General features: G+C 34.0%; 1 long non-coding RNA gene and 2 pseudogenes across 1 annotated transcript; 2 read left to right on the top strand and 1 right to left on the bottom strand.

Annotated features, from left to right (window-relative positions):
• The first annotated feature begins 2,441 nt into the window (after positions 1-2,441).
• On the top strand, positions 2,442-26,654 carry LOC137741826 (probable leucine-rich repeat receptor-like serine/threonine-protein kinase At3g14840; annotated as a pseudogene).
• LOC137741831 (uncharacterized) lies at positions 11,712-13,437 on the bottom strand. Its single transcript, XR_011069340.1, has 3 exons — positions 13,251-13,437; positions 12,263-12,349; positions 11,712-11,988 (listed from the first exon to the last, which is right to left on the bottom strand). It is a non-coding gene; the product is annotated as an uncharacterized lncRNA (long non-coding RNA).
• LOC137741753 (probable leucine-rich repeat receptor-like serine/threonine-protein kinase At3g14840) lies at positions 23,686-25,691 on the top strand (annotated as a pseudogene).
• Positions 26,655-27,235: the final 581 nt, after the last annotated feature.

Raw genomic sequence — 27,235 nt, 5'->3', positions numbered from 1 at the left:
TATTCAATGAAATCAAATACTGTAAACACTTTCATTCTAAAAACAAAAAAAAAAAAAAAAAAAAAAAAAAACAACAGAAGAAGGACGCCTACGAGCACCACTATCCAGTTGTTCATTAAATTTTGTTAGTCAATTGTAAGTCATCAAGTAAGTTTTTTAATAAAACTTATTTTCAAATTATATCTCCATCATTATTTTAAATTCATTATTTCCATTATGAATATTTCCTAACAACTTATTTCAATTGGCATGGAATCCTCACTCTCAGTCAATTCATTGAATATCTTAAATTCAAAGTAAATACAGATGAAGACTTCGTGTCTTTCGTTTTTTTCATTTACCACAATTGGTTCCATTGTTTATGTTATAGTTTTTATTTTATAATGAATATCTACCCTTTTAATTACATTTTATTTTCAGTAGTATTTAAGAAATTGTGTGTTATCCATACACTTCTTTATACTTATCACGTACTTTTGTTAATTTATGTTTTTTGATATTTTTTAATTCATCTTGATTTGATGATCGAAAACTAAAATAGTGCGTGAGAAGTAATTAAAAAAAAAAAAAAAGTAAGAAACCATTAGCGGAGGGGCATGTAATTCCAAATTTACAGGTTTTTACTCCCAAAAGCAGACAGAGCTTCTTAATTTTTAATTTTTTAAGTTTCTGATTGACTTGGGTTTGGGGTACGTCCGGAATATAGTGCTTGATCTCAGCTGAATAGACAATTGATCAGATTCATATGCCAACCAACCAAGCAAGCTTTGCCTTTGATTGAGCGTCAGTGAAGAAGTCAAAGTCGTGTAAGATTAATTTCGAACTACATTTATTTAGCCTTCTGTCACTCTGTGATATTCATTTGCTTTAGCTAAATGTAGACATGCACTTAATTTCGTGCACGACTTTTTTAAAGTTTTTCCTTTTTAAAAAATAAAATAAAAAATTCGATGGTACGAGATAATTTTATTGATACAGAAAAAGAAATTATACCTAGTTAGGGGAGACATAAACTTTATCCCTCATAAAACAACAAAATTAAAATACAAAAAAAGAGAAGGGCATAAACCTTACCCTTCTTGAAAAAAGAAAATATAGGAAAAGAAGGGGATATAAATCTTACCCTTCTTGGAAAAGAAAATACAAGTAATAAAGGAGGACATAGAGTCAATTCCATCTAAAATAAAACCTAAAAGGTTACCTGCAAGATAAGCTGTAAAACAGAAAGGAAAACCCAAAAGATTAGGTAAAAAAGAAAATCACATATCAAAGAAGAGAAGATAAACCTGAATGCAGAAAAGGAAGAAGTTCTATAAGAGGAGTTGTATGGCAAACAAAAGAAGATGACAGACGTCCTAAATTGACTAATTTTAAGAGTCAGATTGTCTGATGAATATGACTTTTCTCTTTAATCTATTGTGTCTCCTAGGGTGGCTTAGATTATTAATAATAACATCGATTATAATAAAAATAAAAAAATCAAAATAAACATCTCAAAACGGAAAAAGGGTTATATTTTTCGTTTTCAGATGGTGTTGGACACAATTTATTTCTTAACAACTTGACACGAACACCACCGTTAAGCTAATAGATAAATACGAGACACGAACATGGATTTCTTTTCTAATAAGTTCATCACTTAGACATTCTACATAATTAACATTTAAATAGGCGGCCAAATTATCTAAGAATATTATTGTATTAAATACATGTAAATATTGTAGTCAAACTCATATTTTTATCACAGATAGTCCTTGAAATTGACCAATGTATCAAAATAATACCTGAAATTAAATATTATTTATAGAATTCAGACAGAAGACAATATTGATTTGCAACACCCATATTCAAGGATAATATTATTGAATTGTCAACTTCAAATATCATTTTGATGTGATGGGTCAATTTTAAAAATCACTTATGATAAAAACTCAATATAATATAATAACTTAAGTTTAACAAGTCATTGCGTGCAGGGATGATAATTATATTAAATTTAACTAAATTACAGCAAGCAAAATTCAAACTTGGTGCAGGGTAAAACACACTGACGTAACTAGCTTGGCTAAACTCAAATATTCTATTTTAAATTAATTCTTTTACAAGTAATTTATGTGAATGTATCTTTAATTATATAAATAATTAAATAAAAATAAATAGAGTAAATGGTTGGGTAATAAAAAATTTTCCTTTCTTGTTTGGTCTTTTGGTTTTAAGGGCAAGTAAGGTAACACAAGTCATTCTCCTCACAAGCGAATAAAAAGTTGTAATTCAGAGTACTCATTCTCCTCACAAATCTTTCTTTCTTCGCCACTCTCACAAATTTTCATACATACAATCCAACAAATTCCAAAACCTCTCAACATATTCCATCCAGCTAGCTGCACAAACTGATCATTTTGTCTCTGGTTTTCTCTTCAAATGTAAAAGACGGTAAAAAAATGATGAATATGTTCTTCCCTTTACTTCTTCCTCATTCTCTTTTCTTTGTAGCTTCCTTTGTAACTTTTGCCTTTGGAGCTGCTCGATTGCCAAATGATGAAGGTACGAGTAATTCACCTCAATATCTCTATGTCAAATATCTTCCTTAGTTTCCTTTGTTTCATTCTATAAATGATGGTTTTAAGTTCGTTTGATAATATTTTAGTTTTCAATTTTTTTAAAGTTTTCTAAATTTGGTTTGGGTTGACTTTGGTTTTCAATTTACATTTTTCCAAGAAGCGAAAACAGTTACCAATGAACTAAAAATTAATAACTGAAAATTAAAATGATTATCAAATGAACTTTAGGTAAAGATATTTGTGTGAACTTAGTAGAAATTTTCAATCATATGATGCTGTGGTGCACTCTGTAGTTCTTGTCTATGCATAAATTTTTTTTTTTTTTACTATTTTGTTGACCACGATATTAGTTTGTTGCATTTTATTCTGCGTATATGCAGTGCAACTTTGAAACACATATCAAAGACACTGGGGAAGATGGACTGGGATTTCAGTGAAGATGCAGATCCATGCAGCCGCTTCCATGGACTGATCCAAGCCCACCCAAAGGACGTGAGTATGCCATCAGCTGTAATTGCTCATATGAACACTCCACTGTCTGCCATATTACTAGCATGTAAACCTCTCTCTCTATCTCTCGCTCTCAAAAACAAACATGCCCAAATTAGAACTCAATGAGATTTTTCAGTGCGTTTGAAACATGTGATGATATACCACCTGTCACTATATAAATGACGAGTCACTTGGGTTAAAAAATTAACACAATTTGAAAAATAAAACTTCCTTTCACTTATATAACGACATGCGTGGTGTACTTTCTACGTACAATGAAAAGTTTCTCTACATCTCACAAGCTAATACCAAATAATCTTATAGGGATTTCGTGATTTAAATTGATATGCATTTATTGGTGACGCCCCCACAACAAAAGTTTTTCGGGAATATTATTAGATCGCTGGGGATATTTTCTTCGATTAGAATTAAGTAATTAAAATGCTACTTGTTTTTCAATTAACAGGAAGGCAAATTTGGATTTGGTACATCTTTTAAATCTAATAAGAGAAGTACCATTAGACTATCAACTAGTTAGTAGAATGCTACTGGTGCTAACTTTTTTTTGTTGGGACATTTTGATATAAACGTCTTATTTTTCAATTTCATTGATTAAACGTTTGTTTTTGTTTTTTTTTTTTTTTAAAATTTGATTAAACATTTTTCATACAATTTTATTAGAGGCACATTTACTTATATGGCTACATGTGATTATACAGTATATTTTGTTTTCTGGTACATTTATAATCAAAACTTACCAAAAGTCAGTATGTTTGTTTTTAAATGTACCATAACTTTTAAAAAGATTTTTTATATAACTATACATAAAATTTTAATTAAAAGTAATGAAGTTTTTAATGAAATATTAATGATTTTTTTTAATGAAAGAAGAGACTAATTAAAAATAATAAAATAATAAAAAGTTAATTTTTAGTGATAATGATGAATTACTTAAACTAATATTTTTAATAAAGTCATGAATTTAAAATTTTTAGATTGTAAGAAATTAGTTGTTAGATAGCTTAAGTGGACATATATATATATATATATATATATATATATATATATATATTAAATAAATGAAATAAATGCTGAGTTGGCAATTGATCAAAGCATCTTAATCAAATTTTGTAAATAAAAAAAAAAAAAAAAAAACAGATGCATAGTCTAAATTAGTTGAAAAAAAATTGAGGAAATTCTAAATTCTTTGTTTTCAATTTATTTGACACATAACATGCACATGAGATTATTGCGTTAATAAACACCAATTTAAGTACTTAATGTGATAAAGAGACATAATGTGACATCCGACATTGCCCAGGGGAGTGGATCATGTAAGCCTTATATGTATATTCTCATCTCTACCTAGCACGAGGCTTTTTGGGAGCTCACTGGCTTCGGGTTCCGTAGGAACTCCGAAGTTAAGCGAGTTAGTGCGAGAGCAATCCCAGGATGGGTGACCCACTGGGAAGTTCTCGTGTGAGTTCCCAGAAACAAAACAGTGAGGGCGTGGTCAGGGCCCAAAGCGAACAATATCGTGCTACGGTGGAGTCGAGCCTGGGATGTGGAGGGGGCCCGGGCCGGGATGTGACACATAAGTTGGAAAATAAATGTTGGGTTATATAGAATTGTCATTGATTAACTTATTTCTTAGACCATCTCCAACCCTTGGCCTAAAACCTAAAATTTTTAACCCTGAAAAATTTAGGTTTTAATCCATAAACAGTTTTCTGCTCCAATCCTTTTGGCCTAAAATTTTAGCCCCAAATTATTAAAGAATGAATTTGGGCTAATTTTTTTTTCTTAAATTAACTTTTTTTCAAAAAAAAAAAAAAATTATGTAGAGTATCATAAATTAATTTTATGAATATTTTAATCTAAAAATATTTAAATTCCAATAAATATTGAAAATCACTAAATCGATACATGAAACACTATGAAGAATATGAAAATCATGATAGAGATGTATAAACACAAAATACATGAAACACACAAGACACACAGAACACATGTGGAACACATACCAAACACATGTAAAGGACATACAAAACACATGTGAAGCGCACACACATGTAAAGGACATACAAAACACATGTGACGTGCACACACATCTTCGCTAATAGAAACTCATGCTAAACATAAAGCAATATCTTCCTCAAAGGTCCAATTACGACCTCTAACATGCTCCTTTGCCATCTTGAAAAATTTGGAAATGAGAAGAAATGGTAGAAAGAAGAATTGGAAGAATTGTAGGAGAAAAGTGAGTTTTGTGTGAATGTTTGAACAAATAAATAGGTATTTATAGAGTTTTTGGGTGAATTTTGAATTAAATAATTTTTTTTAATTATTTTAGCCGTTGGATTTAAATTTGGGCCGTTAGATAGATTTGATTATATTCAATTTAAGCCGTTATAATTATATAAATATAAAACAAAAAAAAAATTTGAATGTGGACCGTTGGATTAACCAATGGCCCTTTTAAAATCAGTCATTGGATCGAAAATAGTAGCACAACGGCTACCGACACGATAGGACAGCCAGGGGACACACCCACGTGGATGGGGTCCTGTTGGGCTGGCGTCTGGTGTGTTGGGGCGCATTGGGCAAGTTCGGTTGGCGTTTGGGCTTCACTGCTCGTGGTGCACTCACACCGACTGGGGTCCACTCCAATTTCTAGCCTAAAAACTAGCCAGTATTTGGCCCTGGGTTGAGTTCCCTGGGTTGAGTTTTAGGTTTTAGGTTGGTTTTAGGACTTGGGTTAGGTTGGGTTGGGCTTTTGGAGGGGGGAAAGGAAATATAAGGCCATCTCCAACCGAAGGGTCCAAAGGGCTAGAGGGCCGAAAATAACCCGAAAATTGTCTCCAACAGAGGGCTAGGTCAGAGGGATCATGGGCCCCACAGAATCTGAAAGAGCCAAAGGGCTGGCCCCTTCCAGCCAGCCCCGGGCTGGGCAAAATTTTTGCTTAAAACTTCTGGATATAACCGACACAAATAGTTGGGAAAATTTTGAATACAACGGCTAGCTGACATTAGCTAGCTGTTATTTTTGAATTTTTTTTTTGTTTACAAAATTTTTCCTATAACTTCTATTTTACAAAATTTGTTTCATATTTTTTTAAATTTCATTTTTTTCCTATAACTTCCTAAGCCATTATATAACATTAAATTAAATTAAGTAACATAAAACAACATTAAACAATATGAAACAACATTAAATAACATTAACCAACATAAAAATTATAAAACATAAAAAATTCAAATCCAACAGCTAGCTGACGTCAGCTACCAACAGCTAGCTGACGTCACTTAGCCGTTGGATTTGAATTTAAGTTGTAGTTTTTAAATAATAAATTATGTTTGACCTTATGACCCTCGGTTGGAGACAGTTTTTGTGGCATGGTTAAAACGAGCCATATGACCCTTTGGCCCTCGGTTGGAGATGAAGACAAATATGACCCTATACTATTCATTAAAATATTAATATCTTGGAGGGCCAGAGGGCTAAAACGAGCCCTCTGACCAGCCCTCAGTTAGAGATGACCTAAGTTTGAGCCAAGGGTTGGAGCGGATCTTAAGCCATAGACCACCAGGAGAGATGTTGATTTAAATGGTTGGAATTCGGTTTTGTGGATCCCACGTCTACTTGCTACACGTATCAATTAATTTTTCATTACATGTCCCCTAACCTAACCCATGCCCATGAAACCTCCAAAATAAAGTAGGAATTATATAAGGCCTAGTATGGGCCTCATCGAGTATTGGCAACTCATTCAACCTTTTGTTGGGCAAGGTAGCTCGGCCGATTGATTTCAGTTGGATTTGATGGATGTTAGTTTAATAGAACAGTCTAGCACGTTTGTTTCTTTGGGAATTTCTAGCGCCCCGATCGGGAGATTTTTTTAGTGTGTCGGAAGTATAGCTTGGTACACAAAATATTATAATATAAGTGATTGAATACTTAAAAAAAAAAAAAATTTAACCACTTGTATTATGACACTTAGTGAATCAGATTTGTTCCTTACACACAAAATTTGTCCTAGCTTTGGGGCGTAAAAATTTTAAAGCTCTTATTGTATATGTAAAACAAGTAAATGTTGCTATTGTTTAGAGCTATGAAAAGTGATTATTGCTTGTCTTTTTCTCTTCATGCACACTATTGATTTCTGGCCTTTGACGAATCAAGGGCCATGAATAAAACCAAATTATGCAATAATCATTTTCATAAAGCTATAAGCATTCTTGATATGCAAGTTGAATTGAAAATTTTGAGTTCGACCAACTTTGTTTTGTCGGTTTACGAATAAAAATATGAAGAAAATTGGAATGTATCTTAAAATTAGGTCGTCTTTGCTATCCTTACACAGTTACTAACTAGCAAAAATACCTACATAAATTAAAATTTTCATCACCCCTGTATTGTAATTAAATAAAGCAAATACACAATAATCATCTCACAATTACAGAAGTAAGGACTTTCAAATGCCGCAATTGTTTAACAACTATTATGCATAATTCTTAAAAAGTGAGTATAAAATTAACCTCTTTTGAAAAAAGAAGGAAGAAAGATGAAAGCTTAAGCCAAGGAATATAATCATGTTGAACTCAATTATTTGACATTAATTACACTAATCCAGTTCCATATATATAGCCAGACAGAAGCTTTATCCTAGAGAGAAACCATGCCCAAATGATTATATAATGTCCATATTGAGTGTGAATTCAGAGCATGAAAGGGAAGTGAGTTCCTTGATTCCCACATTCTCAAAACTTTGCCAAGCATTACAGGAAACCAAGGAAAGAATAAAAATGACCAAAAAGATGGCAAACCAATTAACCACAGGTGGTGTTTATATGCCCACTGAGAGAAAAAAGCTTCTGCAAGTGAAAAAACGTATTTATATAGAACATGCCTGTAGTTTTAGCTTAAGGTCATGCACCATCTGAAAGAGCCTCTTGTATCCGTTCCAATTATACTCATGTGTACCATATCCCTCTACAATTCCCCACCACCAATCAACCATAACTGATTTCAATACCCTTAGTTGCTTTAGTAGACCATCTAGTGACACCTAACTACCACCAAAATAAAAGACATGATCAAGACCATGCAGATTACATATACCAGTAAAAATGCAAAACATCAGTGTTTGGGAAGTTACCTTATTTGAAATGTCAGGAGCATCAGGTGTACATGTAGGGAAGACAGTTCTCGCAAAATTCAGGGCTTAAAAATAAAATATAAAATAAATTCAAAGGAAATCAAAACTATTAGGACGTATTTACGTATCTGTAATTGGAATGAAAATGTGGAATTGAATTCCAATTACGGAGTGCTCCGGTGTTTACTAAACATAGAGGAATAAAAAAAACAGTGGGGCCTACACAAATTTTGGAATTCAATTCCTTGTATTGATGGAATTGGATTCTCTAGATATAAATGGTAATCCAATTCATGTTTGTTTGGGCAATCGGAATGACACTTTTGTTCCTTTTATGCCCTCACTTACTTTTTTTATTTCCAAGACTATTCTTTATAAACACATTAAAGTATATAAAATATTTGATTTGGGACAAGGGCATTTTAGTAATAAACCCATTGAAGTATATAAAATATTTGATTCGGAACAAAGACATTTTAGTAATCATACTGGTTTATATTCCAATTTTGCTGAATTAGTAAACAACTTTATGGAATTCTATTTCGATTTGAGAATATTTAAGTAAACAACTTCAACAGGAATCCGATTTTGACCTCTCATCATTCCAACTCCTTCCCAATTCAACTCCTCATCAATTCATTACCATTATGTAAACGCGCCATTAATCCTAACAACTGTTTAGTAAAGGATAAAACACTTGAGAAACAAAAAAACAAATGGAACTAAATTTAAGTTGAATAGAGGTGATAATTGCTTACCCAGAAACCCAAACGAAATCACCCAAAATTCACGCCCCCAAAACCCTACAAATCACCAGAGTTGAACTCCGATCACTGTCACCGATCTCCATCTCATTCCAAAGCCAAAACCCGTTTAAGAAAAACAGGGTAATGAATATGATAAAGCCAGTAATGAATGGAATAACCCAATTTCTATCGCCAATCACCCTTGCTGAGTGATGATTCGCATACATCCTCATACTTGTTTATGGGTTCCTATCCAACAAAATTTCGGCTTAGTACCTAAAAACTGTATCAGCTCACGAACCCAGAGAGGTTTATCAAATTCAAAGCAAAACCCACCTATATTCTGAAGATTCTATAAAAGAGGAGCAAGGAGGTTCGGTTACGGAACCCAAAACGCCATGAATATCTAAATTGGGGTTAACAATTTTCAGCAATAAAAAACATGTCTTTCGATCGAAGTTGCATAAATTACAGAACTACTTTGGGATTAAGGAGGAATAAAAAGCCCAAATTCCAATAAGAAAAAAAAAAAAAAATTGTATGTAAATTTAAGCTCTATCTGTAGATTGGCAGCAGCAAAAGCATTCTGGATCCAACGGGAGGCACGTGAGCGAACTGGATGCCCAGCCTTTGACAAGTTATCGAGTGAGTTTAGGGATCTAGGTTTTGTGTTTGCCGTTGAATTTTGGAATGATCTGGAGAAATTTGGGTTTTAGGGTTCTAAGGATTTTTGAGTGAAACGAAATTAATTTGGATGAGCAACTTTTGGTTTCGATTCACGGTGGAGCAAGGCTGAAAAGTTGGAAGAGGAAGGAATGAAAGGGTAAGAAAATTTGGATAGTCAGTATTCGGTTACGATTGGAAGTAGAGCAAGAAAGAAGCGACGCAGACCGCAGAGAAACCTCATTAGCACGCCACGCGTGCAAAAGGGTCTTTCACCTTTTTACTGTACCAACTTGAAATGCAGAAAAGAGAAACCAATTGAATAGGGGTATTTTCGTCTTTACACTGTCGCTTATGAACAAAGTTATTTCCATTGCCCTTTAGTATATATAAGTATAACAAGGAATACCACGCGTGATACTATGGGCTTGAAAATCATACAAAAATTTTGTATCTAATACTATTTATATACAAAAGATAATACTTGATGTGTATTACATACTATTAACATAGAAAAGATTTGATAATATTATTAAAAATCACACAAAATCTACAATCTGATTGAGATACATAGTATTTACATACCAAATCTACAATCTAACTGAGATACATATGCTTAATATGTGCGTACCCCTCCCGACTTTGAACTCCCATGCATATTTTACAAAATTTTAGATTAAATTAATATAAAATCCAACTTATTAATTAATTTCATTTGAACAATTATCAAAATCGAAAAAAAAAAGATTAAAAGGGTCAAAAGGGAGAATAGGAGAAAAGTCAAATACTAATAAATAAAAAGGAAAACTAATGAAAATGATTTGAAAACTTTGAGTTTTAACGATGATGACAAAATAAAGGGTAAAATGAATAATACCATAATTGACTTTTTAGTGTAAAAATGCGATTTTTCGTTAAAGTGAACAGTACCGAAAATTTTTCGTTAAAGTTTCCTTAATAAAAAGAAAAAACAAAAATAAAATCAATATTAAGATTACATAAGCACATTCAATTTGATGATTTGGAAATTAAAGCAAAGGCCTTTGACCTTCTATGACATATTAAATACTTCCTTGAGTCCAAAAATAGAAAGAAAAGAGGCATAAAATATAGTAACTCTAGTTTGGGCCAATTCATCCATATACTAAGTGGTAAGTGACTTTTTATCACATTGGTGAAAATGAGTTAAACCTTTACATGATATCGTGAGTTTGAATTCCGTCGTTGGCTAATCTAACAAAATCTATTGTTTGACAAAAAAAAAAAATTCATATGCTAAGTGTTAAAGAGGTTAATATTTTTATTAGAACTAAGATTTTTGTTTTAAACAAAAGAAGAAAAAACGAGGTAGATAGAAAAACATAAAGTGGAGTACTTACATCAGGCCAATAATCGATAATGAGCTCCCTAATTCATTGGCTATATCTCATTCCTTCCTTCTCAGTTGGCCGTTGAAACCAACCATTCCAAATTAATTATAAGAAATCAATAGGAAGGCTAGTAATTTATTGTCAAAGTGCACCGTATATAGATTTCCCCAGAAATAATTCACCGTATGTAAATTTCTTCAGAAACACGATAAAATACAATTACATTAAATCTAAGCGTTGAATTGCAAACTCAAGCATTTCCTTGTAAATAATAATAACTCATGACAAAAAATTTACAGAACACATAAAGTAGAAACATTAGTACCTAATTAGACATGAAAATGACAGAATATGCCAGATTAAGCCATCTAAAATTAGAATAAGACACTCAATACTTCAGTCTAGTGATATTCATTTTTACTTAGAAATGAAAGATCTTAGGTTTGAATCTCTTAGATGACGAATTCAATACTAAATTAGGCTGTCTTTTGTGTGGTTTAGCCAAACTCCCCCTCCTCTTAGTGTAAAAATACGATGTACTCAAAAACAAAAATACAGACCTCTGATCTTTTGGTTAAAAAAAAAACAAAAAAAACAGAAAATTAAGACCACTATAGCGAAATACTACAGAATAATCTATTTATTTATGCATTTGGCAAGTTAAAATAAGAAAACCATTCCTACATTAATTAAAAAACTTGTAGCCAAACGACACTCTTATTCCATGGTTTGTTTTATATACGCTAGACAACAAATTACGTACTTCTGTTATTTGCCAACTATCCTCAACCCTCAACCTTGTAACGTAAATCAAGTTGGTTTCACATATACCAAGAGAAAACCAAAATATCAGTTTGGGGAGAAATTGGAAGTTACTGTATTTGAAATGTCAGGAGTATCTGGTGTAAGTACAGAGTAGAACTTGCATCATACTTCCAAATGCTGCTTTAGCTTCTTCACTCCTTTCTTCAATAGCTTTTCTCCGGGCTTCTTTGGCCTATTAAATACATAATAGGAAAGAGAAAATAAAAGTTGCACACTAAAAAACAGAGTATACTTTTAGACAAACATTGTTCAAACAACCAAATGTAATGCATGATATCTGCCAAAAAAAAAAAAATTTCTCGATTAGATTTATTTCCTTCACGAACTTTCTCCTTGACAAACTCTTGAGATGGAACCAAAAAGGAAAATCTGTCACAACTAGTGCAAGTGCCAAGTAGAGGGGAAGCAGGCAAAGATGGGTTACTACCATCCTTAGTGCAATTTACCTTAAATTCATCTTTCAGGTCTACAGATAATTCCTCCTGCATTGAACTCCATAAACTTTTGGTAGAACTCCATAACCTTTTGATGGACTATCTCATCAACAAATAGGCCGTATCAATTAAACTATTCATAAAGGAATATAATTGAAGGAGTTCAATATGGGTTGTATGCTTATACGCAAGCCATCCAAACTACTAATCAGCATTCCCAAAAGAAACCCATTTCATCAGTATAACTCAATTTTTTTAGGGTGTATTCAATTGAGAATTTAAAAGATTTTAATGAATTTATAAATTCATGAATTTTTATAGAGTTTAATTGATTTGTAGAAATTTCATATAAAATTTTAATTCCATTCTCTCGAAATCTCATGAGAATAGATAAGATTTGTGAATACTTAAAATACATTATAAAATCTTTCTATTTCCCTCTAATCCCTTAACTTTCTCTAATTCTTTAAAATCAATTTTTAATTAAATACACCTGAAATATTATAAACTTTTTAAAAATCTTAATTGAATACATACGGATTTCTAAGGATTTTAACAAAGGAAAACTAATGAAAATGGTTTGAACACTTAAAGTTTTAACAATAAAAACAAAATAAAAAATAAAGTAAATAATACCATATTTGACTTTTTAGTATCAAAATATGATTTTTCATTAAAATGACCAGTACCATGAATTTTTCGTTAAAACTTTATTTTTAACAATCTATCTAAAATTCTAATTAAATACAGCTCAAATTTCAAAGAATAATTTAAAATCTTGATTGAATATCCCAAAATTCATTACAAGAAATAAAATCCCTTGAAATCCTAATTTAACAAAACAACAAATACTTGCACACAGATTCATCAAACCACCGAAAAAATTAAAATCCAAAAACTAAAAGCAACAACGCAGAAAACCCAGATCAAAATGACGCCTACAGACGCCCAAGAAAATCAAATTAGGAAATCATGAGGCAAGGATCAACGAAGAACTCACCGAAATTGAATCAAATGGAGAGAACAAAGTGCAGGGAGAAATAAGGAGGAGCCCTCCGGATGCCCAAAAAAGAAATGATTTCTAGGGTTTGATGGGGTGTGGGGGCTGTCGGAGATTTTTTTGGTTCGAATTGAAGTCGAGCGGAACGCAGACGTGGAGGAGGAAATTGAGTTTTCTCGTTGTGCCGTCCAAGAGAGTAAACGACAGCTCAAGAACTCAGCTGACAGAATGGCAGACTTATAATAACACAAACTAAGCAAGGACAAAATCGGAACTACACTGTTTTTATGAACAGTGTTTCAATTGTTTTTCAGTTTTAGTATATATTGAATTTGTGATCTACCATTGGGTATAAGGTAATTCTGATATCTCTAGATCCTAGTAGGGTTTCCATTTTCCCAAATCCTTTACAGTTTACCCTCTAGATTTTTAATATTTCTTCAACCAGCTACCAATTGGAAGTTTCTCTTGGTCTAATAATACCTTGTTGTGCCTTGAAATTCAAGAAATGCAGAAAGAGTAATCCATTTCTTTTGTTGAATGACCAATGAAACATCAATTACAACCTACCATGTACCGCAATTCAAGTTTAAGCTTATCTGCAAAATCGAGTTCGTGGGATGTGACCAATTTTCTAAATTACTACAGCAATGTGTTTTTCAACTGGCCAGGAGCCAGCAATGCCTACTGCTGTGCTGTATTTAGGCTTGATTCTTGCATACTTGATCAACGTACAATTTTTCAGTCACCATGATTCTTGCATACTTCTTATACACGACCAACTCTTTATCGACCTAGTTATTAGTTACAAAGTCAATGAAAGAATGATTCACAACGTGCTTGTAACAAATACACATTTACCGTTTGTGTGATTCCTCAAGTTTTATTCTTTCTAAAGAACATTGGACATTTTCCTTAGGTTTTAAAGTAAGAAAACCAGTTCCTTCTTCCTATTTGATTCCTTGACCAAAAGTAAGTATTTTCTATGATAAGTTAGTGTTTTACCTGTTTAAGTAAGTATTTTCTGTGATAAGTTAGTGTTTTAACTCTTTGGTCTCATTTATGTGGCAGCTTTTCCTTTTAGTCATAGGATAGATGCATAATGAATGTCTGTTAATTTGCAACTAATCTTTGAAACCCTGTTTTCCAATGAAACACAGAATTCTAAAATCCCAAGATCTGCAAGGAACACTCCCACTAGAGCTGGTAAATCTCATCTATCTTCAAGAAATGTAAGCACATTTTTACCCCTCCAAGTTTACATTATTTAAAGTAAAAAGAAAATAACTTTGTGTCGTGTAAATGGTTTATTCTAATTTCATATATAGCTTACCTTTATGTTTGTTGTCAATGAGACAATAACTGGTTTCTTTCTTTCTCCTTCAGCGACCTCACCCGCAACTACCTGAGCGGTACCATCCCTCCAGAATGGAGCTCTCTTCCACTTGTGAACATGTACTTTCTTCTCCCACACTGCATACATTTTTGTGTTTGATGCTCATGTCATGTTCTTGTTACTTTATTTGGTCACTCCAATGTTCTTCAGCCATTTCTTTCTTAAACTATAAATCTACTACATTGGGTTTTGTTCATGATAATGAGCTTCCGTGGTCATGAGGTGTTTGAATCATAAATATTGAATCGAACACATGCGGTTCATTGCCTTCGTATCGACGAACGTGTTAATGTTATTGAGCCTCTTGCTTGATAAAAGTGATCTTAAGACTATAGTTTTTGATGCAGAACCCTTTTTGGAAATCGTTTGACGGGTTCTATCCCCAAAGAGCTCAGAGACATCACCACCCTGAAGAATTTGTGAGTGTTGATTGCGCATTTGTTTCTTACTTACCCCATTTGATTCTATGCAGATCCTTAATGATGTTTGTTTTAATCAATGGAATTGAATTTGTTTGTATAGGGACATCAACTTCAATAATTTATCTGGACCTCTCCCGCAGGAGCTTGGATCTTGGGCCAACATAGAAAGAATGTAAGAGTCCTTTTCAAATTTTACCGTGTTAAAAAGTATTTGGTTTATTTGGAATTTTCTTTCTTGTAGACAAATTCTGGATGTTTTCACCAATAAATCATCTACTTCTTTATCATTGATATATTGTTATATCTGTTTCACACTTAGGCTACTTTCCTCAAACAACCTTACTGGGGAGTTGCCAGAAACATTTGCAATGCTTACCAAAATAAAGGAATTGTAAGCTTCTGTGGTTATTTCTTCTTAAAGGTTTCCTGAGTGCTTATACATTTTTTCTACTACTTTCTCATACTAACCGGTAGTATTTTCCCTTTTTCAATCATTATGCAGTCGGGTTAGTGACAGTCACTTTTCCAGGCAGATACCTGATTTTATTGGGAACTGGACAAGTCTTAAAAAACTATGAGTGTTTTTCTTGTGTGTGTCATCTTTCTGCTATTTGATTCTGAATATTATCACTAATTAATATGTTATGACTCGTTGAAACAGATTGATTCAGGCTAGCGGTTTGACAGGGCCAATTCCTTCTGGCATTTCTCTTTTGACAAGCTTAATTGACTTGTTAGTATATCTCGTCTTTATTTATAAATACAAAACAATTAGCGAAATGTGAAATTTATGTTCATGGTCAATTTTAACATGCAGGAGAATCACTGACTTGAGTGGACCTGAATCACCCATTCCTTTGCTCGATAAGATGAAAAACATGAAGACACTGTGAGTTAATGGTTCCATGACACAAAATTTCCGTCTGTACTGGAAGTCTTCTATAAACTCAAAGCTTTGGTGTTTCTGTTGCAGGATGTTGAGGAGTTGCAACCTTGTTGGACGGCTACCTCCATATCTTGGGCAAATGGCTAAATTGGAATTCCAAGTAGCTTTGCTAGTCTAGCAAAAGTGGATTATATGTAAGCAATTCGAGTGACCAATCTTGTCTTTCTTATATGAAATTCACGCAGACATTCTTCAATGGTTTTGTTACAACCCAGCATGACAAGCTGGTAGTATTTCCAATCACGATTACTATAATTATAAGTCACGGGTTATACTGCAATAAAATTTAGTTTATTCATTAGAGTCATTACTACTCATGCAATTAAGTGACATAAGGTGATCACCCTTAGATCTGTCTTTCAGATGGAAGTACTGATCTAATGCACTCAGAGTTGGCAAACTCAAATTTTCAAACCTTTACGAAGAAGTTCCTAAGAACATATACTATATTCTTTACTGAGTTTTATGTATTCATTATTTTTAGATTCTTAACTGGAAACTTGCTGACTGGACCCGTACCTACCTGGCCGAAAGACGTCATGTAAGCTTCTTTTCCAATCCTACTTTATAGTTGCTTAGTAAGGAAATTTATGCTGTTTTTTACTAAAATAGATATAAAACTATGGTCTAAAAACTTCATTCCAGCCATGTTAATGCTACCTCTTTCTGCTTACCCTTATTTCCTTTTGTACGCACATACTAAATATGGAAAACAATTTGCATCATAGCTCTTTTGTGCAGTGATCTTTCATATAACAACCTCACCATAGGGGATGGAGGTTGTCTACCACCAGGCAGCATGTAAGAATGTTTTCATTAGCTTGAAGTTTCTGTTTGTGTCTTGTGGTGCAAGCTTAACTTTTCATGTGTGCTAATTTCTGCAGGAACTTATTTGCAAGCTCGTCAAAGGACAATAGTTTGTAAGTTCAAATTAATCGTCTCAAAGCATGCACCTATAAATTTACTTCGGTTTCCAACGGTGTATTCTGCACTATTTTTTTTCCAACTTCTTCTCATTTATGATTGCTAACATTTTCTGTACACTGAATTACTCTATCAGGAGAATTGTTTCATGTTTCAGAACTGCACAATGTCCACCATGTAGGCCGAGTTTCTACACAAATGATTACCTTTCTCTTTTCGGTTCATTCTTTTTTAGTTTTCCTCCTCAACTCCTACTAATCTCCACTTTCTTTTTTCATAGATTTGTACTACTCTCTCCGTATAAATTGTGGTGGGGAAGAATTTACTGTCCCTGGAGAGACAAATACATCATATGATGTTGACACAGATTCAGCTGGACCTTCATCATTTTACCAGAGCACAACAAATTGGGCATTAAGCAACACTGGTTACTTCACTGATGATGACCAAACTACGGACACCCTTATAGCTAATAATAAAGCTAGACTCTATATGGCCAATCCTCAACTGTACATGAATGCACGCCTTTCTCCCATCTCTCTAACTTATTTTGGGTTTTGTCTGGGAAATGGAAACTACACTGTAAACCTCCATTTTGCAGAGATAATGTTTAGAAATGGCAGAACACATAAAAGCTTGGGAAGGCGCATATTCGATATTTACATTCAGGTAACTAATCGCATCCACTGCCATGCATACCAGTGAATTATTCTAATTTTCAACATGCATTGTTTATATTTTGGTTGATTTGAATGTTGACTTTCACATTTATGATCATGAAATGTTAAGCAACTAAATTGTGTGTGTGTGTGTGTGTGTGTGTGTGTATTGCAGGGAAAACTAGTGAAGAAGGACTTCAATATCATGGATGAAGCTGGTGTGTTTGGTGATGTAGTCATAAGGAACTTTACTGCTCCTGTAACTAATAATACGTTGGAGATTCGTTTATATTGGGCTGGGAAAGGGACGACAGGCGTCCCTATTAAAGGAATCTATGGTCCACTTATTTCAACTATTTCAATAGACCCAAGTAAGTTTTCATTGATCTGAACTTCGTCTAATTACTATGCGTCGACCATATGCATTGATATATCTACTAAATTAAGAGATCCGAATTCAGTTCTGCAAGGTTCTTCTTCAATATTTCCTTTCCCTTGTATTTTCACAAAAATGCTTCTGTGCTTTTCTCTTGTTTTACATAGTTTGGGCCAAGACTTGAAGAAATACTCTTAAATTTTCTTATCACATAATATGCTGTTTTTTCCTAGGTGACGGGTATGCGCTTTTAAATACAACAAAATTCTACGTCGAGGATTTTTAACTATTTACATGAAAACTATCCTGTTCACTTAAGGAAACATATAATATTTGCAACCATCCAAAGAAAGTTTGTTCAAGGGATTACTTTATATACTATCTACTTATTTAAGGATGCCCCAACGACCAGGTTCAATCTTCTGTTTCTATGTGCATTAGATAGCTGGTTGAATAATCCACTCCCATGTCGATTACATTTACATTTACTCTAATTTAAGCTATATTCTTTCTTCCGACAGACTTTGATCCCCCGCCAAAACCTGAAAGTGACACATCAACTGGTAGAAGTGGCGTGCCTGTGGGTGGAAGTGGCGTGCATGTAGGTGTCGTGGTTGGAATTGTGGTTGGATGAGTCTTCATTATACTACTGATATTTGGTATTCTTTGGAAGAGAGGCCTCCTAGGGCAACAAAAGACATTGGAGGATGGTATTAATTTGCAGTTTATTATGTTATATTGGTTTTTCCTTTTTGTTTCTCCATTACTTTTTCTCATCGAGCTTTTTTTGTAACTAATTAAGTACAATATTTACACTATTTTGCATGGTTCTCCTGCATATTGACGTGCACCACAAAGACGGTAATTATTTAGATATTGAGCTTTCCGGCACTTTGATGTTGCTGTAATATATTTATCGTCCAAACTCATGATGCAAAGTGTCTGCCTATAGATCAAGTTACTAGTTAAATTCTAGAATCAGGCACAAAATATTAAGAACTAAGAATGCTATCGTTCTGAAAGTTTTTTTAGACACAATTTCTTATGAGTTTTACTTGTTATACAGATTTGAAGGGTGTGGACCTGCAAACTGGTAAATTTACCTTCAAGCAACTCAAAGATGCCACAAGTAACTTTAACAAAGCTAATAAGAATGGTGAAGGTGGTTTTGGTTCTGTTTATAAGGTATTCTTCGGAGCAAATAGTTTATTTATTGATTACATTTTTTTTCTTCTAATTTGATACTGTCCATTCTAATGAAAGTTAATTTGCTCCATAGTGATGCGAATTTGACAATCTTTCTCAAATGTAGGGCGTTCTAGCAGATGGCACCGTAATAGCTATTAAGCAGATTTCTTCCAAATCAAAGCAAGGGAATCGTGAATTTGTTAATGAGATTGGCATGATTTCTGCTCTGCAACACCCTCATCTTGTCAAGCTCCACGGATGTTGTATTGAAGGAAATCAATTATTGCTTGTCTATGAGTATCTGGAAAATAATAGTGTTGCTCATGCTTTCTTCAGTAAATCTTAGTCTTGTTTGCCAAAAGTTCATTTCATCATACAGTGGCATAAAAGATCTTATGCACTAAAAATATGTCCTTTACAACTAAACTTGTTTAATTTGGCAAGTTGAAGGGGTAGAAGAAAGTCATTTGAAGTTGGATTGGCCAACAAGGCACAAGATTTGTATTGGTACAACAAGAGGTTTGGCTTATCTTCATGAGGAATCAAGATTGAAGGTCGTTCATAGAGACATCAAGGCTACTAATGTTCTACTTGATAAAAATCTTAACCCGAAAATATCTGACTTTGGATTGGCCAAGCTTGATGACGAGGATAATACTCACATTAGCACCTGTATTGCTGGAACTTAGTGAGTCCCTAAACTTTTATTAATCTTCTTATTCTCTTGCTTTGATCTTCTTCCACCCTTAAAAAAGAAGATAGAGCAACAGAAAGTCTATAACTTACATAATTTTCAACCTAACCAAATCTTTGTTGTTCAATAAATTTCAAGGGCAGATTTATTCTTTGAATATAGTTGTATTACTGTGTATCTCTCTAACTATTGGATTAATCTATTAGCAATATTTTTACTAATTATTTTAGCTCAATATGAGTTAATGGTATGATTTCATGATATTGCAGTAATATATGGTGCCCGAATATGCAATGCGGGGTTGTCTAACTTCTATAGTTTTGGTATTCTCTTATTGGAAATTGTTAGCGGGAGAAACAACACAACTTACTGGTAAAAGGAAGAAAGTTTTTATCTTCTTGATTGGGTAACATGAATCTACTACTTCCTAATTTAACTTCAAATTTTCTTAATATGCCTTATATGTGTGAAAGTACATTTGAATCGGTGAAGTTTAATCCAAAGACAGAATTTATATTGCTTTTGTTACTTCCATTTTTTGTAGGCACGACTTCTAAAAAACATGGGAATTTGATGGACCTAGTTGATCCAAGGTTGGAATCAGACTTTAACAAAGAGGAGATAACTGTTGCAATCAATGTGGCTCTCCTTTGTTGCAATGTTACTTCGACAGCTAGGCCTACCATGTCTTCGGTTGTGAGCATGCTCGAAGGAAGGGCTGTTATTCAAGAGTTCATCTCGGATCCAAAAGCCGAGAGTATTGAGATCGATGCAATGAGGAAACATTTTCAATCTAGTGTTGGAAGGGGCACCAACGAGGAATGGATAGAAACGGGGTCAACTGAAGGGCCATGGATTGCTTCGTCTGCGTCTACTCACAATTTGTATCCCATCAATCCTGATTCAGACTAATGGGAGAACAGAAGCGAGAGAACTTGAGCTGCACAGTTATCAGTTTGACTCAACCTTAACACACTCAAACATATAAGCTAATAAATAATTTGCATTTCCTCTATAACTATTTTCTTTTTTCTGTTTGATAATATAGTAGAAATTAGAACTGAAGAAGTTTCTACAGCATGGTAAATATAAATTGTGAAATCAGCTCTTTTCAGTATTTTGTATTATGATAATATGATTTTCTTTTCGAATAATAAATTTATACTTCAATACCTAGATTGGATCAATTGTTTCGATCAACTTCCTTAAAAATAAAAATTGATCATAATCTTGGCTGCTAAGTTTGCAACACAGGGCAGAGTTTTAGTCAGAGGAAAATGGAATACGTTATTTGGCAGCTAAATTTTGGTATTTGAATGTTTTCGTGCTTATACTGCTGAGTATAAAATAATGGCCCCGCTGTTACTAAAATTATAGTAATGCACTTAGTACTAGTTTGTTACCGTTTAAATTTAAATTAAAATAAAAAATAAAATAAAATAATAGAAAAAAGAAAGAAAAAAAGGCGGGTATCATAAAAAGCTTCCAGCTTCATAATTTAAGTTCAGGCAAGTTCCATCGTATTACAAATACAAAAACTGTAAGGGAGGGGAATAGAGTAAGTTGGTTGAACACTCTACCATTTTGGCTATATATGTGGTTGTTTGTGAAGAGAGTAGGTAATGTACACCAAAATTGAAAAGGAGGGGAATACAACAAGTTGGTTGAGAGAAGGAACTTAATTTAGTAAAATCAGAAATCATTTACGGAGGATTTTCTACAAAAAAAAAATATAGCTAATATATAAGGTGAGCAAGATTCAAAGAATGTGCATGACAAGAAAAATGATAAGAGACGTAAATCATTGCCAAAAACATAAACAAATTGCCAAGTTTTCTCAAATTTAGTTTTGGAAGTTCTGAAGTTTACATCAATTGCATTGATTTCATTGTTGTAGAATATAGGTATATATAACTACAAGAATCCCTACTACATAGCTAATTGGTACAAAGTAATTAAGTAATCAACCTGTGATGCTCTCCCTTATTAAGAATGCCCAACTTGCCTAATAAAGATTTAAAACGTCCCTTTCCCAAAGGTTTAGTGAAAATGTTGGCAAGCTGTGACATGGATGGAACATAATAACCTGTGACAACTTTTCCTTCTATGATTTTATTTTGGATATAGTGACAATCAATCTCAATGTGCTGTGTACGTTCATGGAGTACTGAATTTGCAACAATGTGAAGAGTAGCTTGATTATCACAAAACAAAGCTATAGCCCCCTACTTGCAAAGTTGTATATCACGAAATAGATTTTGTAGCCAAGCCAACTCGCAACAGGCTGCTACCATGGATTCATACTCTTCTTTGACAGAGGACAAAAAGACTGTCTTTTGATGTTTGCTTTTCCATGAAACAAGAGAGTCTCCAAGAAAAATATAAGAATCAGTGGCGGACCGCTAAGTGGTTGGGCACCTGCGCTATCTAAGTTCAGTATGCTTTCAACTTCAAATCATTTTCTGAAGAAAACATAATACCTTGTTTGGGTGGCAAAATTTTTAGTTGTGATGAGAACACAAGTGATATACAATGTGTTTTAATAGAAGTGGTGATAAATTTTATTTTTTAAGTTATTAACTTTTTAGCACATATATCCCACTATTTGTATAGTGATACGTGGTGTACCATCTTGTGTACCGGTCACACTGAAAAATCTCTCGTTCGGATGTCCATTTTAAGTATCTTGAAATGTGCAATGCAGCCTCATAGTGTGATTGCTTGCATGAATCTACTCAACAAGTGGAGCAAGTACATGATATCTGGCAGGATAATAGTGGGATAAATTACATGATCAATCAATCTCCTATATTTAACATGATCATTGAGCATTACACCCTCATCAAAAAGCAATTTGAGATTTTTCTCAATAGAGAGAGTGCTAGGTTGTGATCCTAAAAATCCCATATCATCGAGAATATCCAACAAATATTTCCTTTGCGAAATAAAAAATCCTTTTTTTTTAACGCACCACTTCTATGCCTAAAAAGTATTTTAAATTACCAAGATCTTTGATGTAGAACTTGGCATTTAAAAAATGTTTGAGGCTATTAATTGCAATTGAATCGTTTCCTGTAATCAAAATATCGTCAACATAAATAAGGAGTGCAGTAAATGACTTAACTTCATGTTTAGTGAAAAGCGAATAATCTATCGCTTTTGATTGAACATAATCAGCGAACCTAATAGTTTGCGAAGACTTGAAAAACCATTGTCGAAGGACTTGCTTTAAACCATAAAGCGATTTATTGAGGAGACGTACCAAATTCTCCCCATGTCGGCGAAGATTATAAGGTGGGGCCATGATTCTTGCATACTTCGTATACATGACCAACTTTGTATCAACCTAGTTATTAGTTACAAAGTCAATGAAATAATGATTCACAGTGTGCTTCTAACAAATACACATTTACCATTTGTGTAATTCCTTAAGTTTTATTCTTAATTTCTAAAGAACATTGGACATTTTCCTTCGGTTTTAAAGTAAGAAAACCAGTTCCTTCTTCCTATTTAATTCCCAGACCAAAAGTAAGTATTTTCTGTGATAAGTTAGTGTTTTACCTGTTTGGTCTCATTTATGTGGCAGCTTTTAGTTGCTTAGTAACGAAATGCTACTTTTTAGTTGCTTAGTAACGAAATTTATGCTGTTTTTTTTTTACTAAAATAGATATAAAACTATGATATAAAAACTTCATTCCAAGCATGTTAATGCCTTCCTCTTTCTCCTTACCCTTATTTCCTTTTGTACTCACATACTACAAATGGAAAACAATTTGGATCATAGCTCCTTTTGTGCAGTGATCTTTCATATAACAACCTCACCATAGGGGATGGAGGTCGTCAACCACGAGGTGGCATGTAAGAATGTTTTCAATAGCTTGAAGTTTCTATTTCTGTCTTGTGGTGCAAGCTTAACTTTTCGTATGTGCTAATTTCTGCAGGAACTTGTTTGCAAGCTCGTCAAAGGGCAATAGTTCGTAAGTTCAAATTAATCGTCTCAAAGCATGCACCTATAAATTTACTTTGGTTTCCAACAATGTATTCTGTACTATTTTTTTCCAACTTCTTCTCATTTATGATTGCTGACATTTTCTGTACCCTGAATTATTCTATCAGGAGAACTGTTTCATGTTTCAGAACTGCACAGTGTCCACCATGTAGGTCGAGTTTCTACACAAATGATTACCTTTCTCTTTTCGGTTCATTCTTTTTTTAGTTTTTCTCCTCAACTTCCACTGATCTCCACTTTCTTTTTTCATAGATTTGTACTACTGTCTCCGTATAAATTGTGGTGGGAAAGAATTTACTGTCCTTGGAAAGACAAATACATCATATGATGGTGACACAGATTCAGCTGGACCTTCATCATTTTACCAGAGCACAACAAATTGGGCATTAAGCAGCACTGGTTACTTCACTGATGACGACCAAACTACGGACACCCTTATAGGGAATAATGGAACAAGACTCTATATGGCCAATCCTCAACTGTACATGAACGCACGCCTTTCTCCCATCTCTCTAACTTATTTTGGGTTTTGTCTGGGAAATGGAATCTACACTGTAAACCTCCATTTTGCAGAGATAATGTTTAGAAGGGGCAGAAAACATAAAAGCGTGAAGGCGCATATTCGATATTTACATTCAGGTAACTAATCGCATCCACTTCCATGTATACCTGTGAATTATTCTAATTTTCAACAAGCATTGTTTATATTTTGGTTGATTTGAATGTTGACTTTCACATTTATGATCATGAAATGTTGAGCAACTAAATTAGTGTGTGTGTATATATATATATTGCTGGGAAAACTAGTGAAGAAGGACTTCAATATCATGGATGAAGCTAGTGTGTTTGGTGATGTAGTCCTAAAGAACTTTACTGCTCTTGTAACTAATAATACATTGGAGATTCGTTTATATTGGGCCGGGAAAGGGACGACAGGCGTCCCTATTAGAGGAGTCTTTGTTCCACTTATTTCAGCTATTTTAGTAGACCCAAGTAAGTTTTCACTGATCTGAGCTCCGTCTAATTACTATGCGTCGACCATATGCATTTGTGCCTTTCCCATGTATTTTTACAAAAATGCTTTTGTACTTTTCTCCAGTTTTACATAGTTTGGGTCAAGACTTGAATAAATACTCTTAAATTTTCTTATCACATAATATGCTGTTTTTTTTTTCCAGGTGACGGGTATGCGCTCTTAAATACAACAAAATTCCACTTCGAGGATTTTTAACTATTTACATGAAAACTATCCACTTCACTTATGGAAACATATAATATTTACGACCATCCAAAGAAAGTTTGTTCGAGGGATTACTTCATATACCGTCTACTTAATTAAGGATGCTCCAAAGACCGGGTTCAATCTTCTGTTTCTGTGTCCATTAGATAGCTGGTTGAATAATCCACTCTCATATCAATTATTGCTTGTGTATGAGTACCTGGAAAATAATAGCGTCGCTCATCCTTTCTTCAGTAAATATTAGTCTTGTTTGCCAAAAGTTCATTTCATCAGACAGTGGCATAAAAGGTCTTATGCACTAAAAATATGTCCCTTGCAACTAACTTTGTTTAATTTGACAAATTGAAGGGGTAAAAGAAAGCCATTTGAAGTTGGATTGGCCAACATGGAACAAGATTTATATTGGTACTGCAAGAGGTTTGGCTTATCATCATGAGGAATCAAGATTGAAGGTCGTTCATAGAGAAATCAGGGCTACTAATATTCTGCCTGATAAAAATCTTAACCCGAAAATATCTGACTTTGGATTGGCCAAGCTTGATGAAGAGGATAATACACACATTTGCACTCGTATTGCTGGAACTTAGTGAGTCCCTAAACTTTCATTTATCCTCTTATTCTCTTGTTTTGATCTTTTTCCACCCTTAAAAAGAAGATAGAGCAATGGAAAGTCGATACCTTACATAAGTTTCAACCTAACCAAATCTTTGTTGTTCAAGAAATTTCAAGGGCAGATTTGTTCTTTGAATATAGTTGTATTACTGTGTGTCTCTCTAACTATTGGATTAATCTTAAGTACTCAATTAGCAATATTTTTACTAATTATTTTAGCTAAATCTGGGTTAATGATATGATTTCATGATATTGCAATGGATACATGGTGCCCAAATATACAATGCGGGGTTATCTGACTGATAAAGCAGATGTCTACAATTTTGGTATTATTGGAAATTGTTAGCGGGAGAAACAACACAACTTACTGTAAAAATGAAGAAAGCTTTTATCTTCTTGATTGGGTAACATGAATCTACTTCTTCCTAATTTCACTTCAAATTTTCTTAATATACCTTATATGTGTGAAAGTAGATTTGAATCGGTGAAGTTTAATCCAAGGACAGAATTTATATTGCTTTTGTTACTTCCATCTTTTGTACGCACGACTTCTAAAAGAGCAAGGGAATTTGATGGACCTCGTTGATCCAAGGTTGGAATCAAACTTTAACAAAGAGGAGATGACTGTTGTAATCAATGTGGCTTTCCTTTGTTGCAATGTTACTTCGATAGCTAGGCCTACCGTGTCTTCAGTTGTGAGCATGCTCGAAGGAAAGGCTGTTGTTCAGGAGTTGTTCTCGGATCCAAATGCCGAGAGTATTAAGATCGATGCAATGAGGAAACATTTTAAATCTAGTTTTGGAAGGGGCACGGGCAAGAAATAGATCGAAACGAGGTCAACTGAAGGGCCATGGACTGCTTCGTTTGCGTCTGCTCACGATCTGTATCCCGTCAATCCTAATTCAGATTACTGGGATAATAGAAGCGAGAGAACTTGAGATGCACGGTTATCAGTTCGACTCAACCTTAACACACTCAAACATATCCGTTAATAAATCATATGTATTTCCTCTATAACTATTTTCTTTTTTGTAAGATCCCACATCGCCCAGGGGAGTGATCCTTATATGTATATTCTCATCTCTACCTAGCATGAGGCCTTTTGGGAGCTTACTGGCTTCAGGTTCCATCAGAACTCCGAAGTTAAGCGAGTAGTGCGCGAGATCAATTCCATGATGGGTGACCCACTGGGAAGTTCTCGTGTGAGTTCCCAGAAACAAAACCGTGAGGGCGTGGTTGGGGCCCCAAGTGGACAATATCATGCTACGGTGGTGGAACGAGCCCGGGATATGGTGGACCATGGGCTGGGATGTGACAATTTGGTATCAGAGCCTACCCTGGTCGTGGTGTGCCGACGAGGACGTCGGGCCCCTAAGGAGGGGTAGATTGTAAGATCCCACATCGCCCAGGGGATTGATCTTTATATGTATATTCTCATCTCTACCTAGCACAAGGCCTTTTGGGAGCTCACTGGCTTCGGGTTCCATCGAAACTCCGAAGTTAAGCGAGAGTGACCCAC

This window comes from Pyrus communis, chromosome 8 (assembly GCF_963583255.1).
Source record: "Pyrus communis chromosome 8, drPyrComm1.1, whole genome shotgun sequence".
NCBI classification, from domain to species: Eukaryota; Viridiplantae; Streptophyta; class Magnoliopsida; order Rosales; family Rosaceae; genus Pyrus; species Pyrus communis.
This window is presented reverse-complemented; position numbering and strand designations above follow the sequence as displayed.